Raw genomic sequence first — 637 nt, 5'->3', positions numbered from 1 at the left:
GTATGGGCACAAAAACAGAAATATAGATCAATGGAACAAGATAGAAAGCCCAGAGGTAAACCCACACATGTATGGTCAACTAATCTATGACAAAGGAGGCAAGGATATACAATAGAGAAAAGACAGTCTCTTCAATAAGTGGTGCTGGGAAAACTAGACAGCTACATGTAGAACAATGAAATCAGAACACTCCCTAACACCATACACAAAAATACACTCAAAATAGATTAGAGACCTAAATGTAAGATCAGACACTATAAAACTCTTAGAGGAAAACATAGGAAGAACACTCTTTGACATAAATCACAGCAAGATCTTTTTTGATCCACCTCCTAGAGTAATGGAAATAAAAACAAAAATAAACAAATGGGACCTAATGAAACTTAAAAGCTTTTGCACAGCAAAGGAAACTACAAACAGAATGAAAAGACAACCCTCAGAATGGAAGAAAATATTTGCAAACAAAGCAACGGACAAAGGATTAATCGCCAAAATATATAAACAGCTCATGCAGCTCAATATTAAAAACAACAAAAACCCAATCAAAAAATGGGCAGAAGACCTAAACAGACATTTCTCCAAAGAAGACATACAGATGGCCAAGAAGCACATGAAAAGCTGCTCAACATCACTAATT

Source organism: Physeter macrocephalus, chromosome 9 (genome assembly GCF_002837175.3).
Source record: "Physeter macrocephalus isolate SW-GA chromosome 9, ASM283717v5, whole genome shotgun sequence".
In the NCBI taxonomy this organism is placed as follows: domain Eukaryota; kingdom Metazoa; phylum Chordata; class Mammalia; order Artiodactyla; family Physeteridae; genus Physeter; species Physeter macrocephalus.
Note: the sequence above shows the minus strand (reverse complement) of the source record.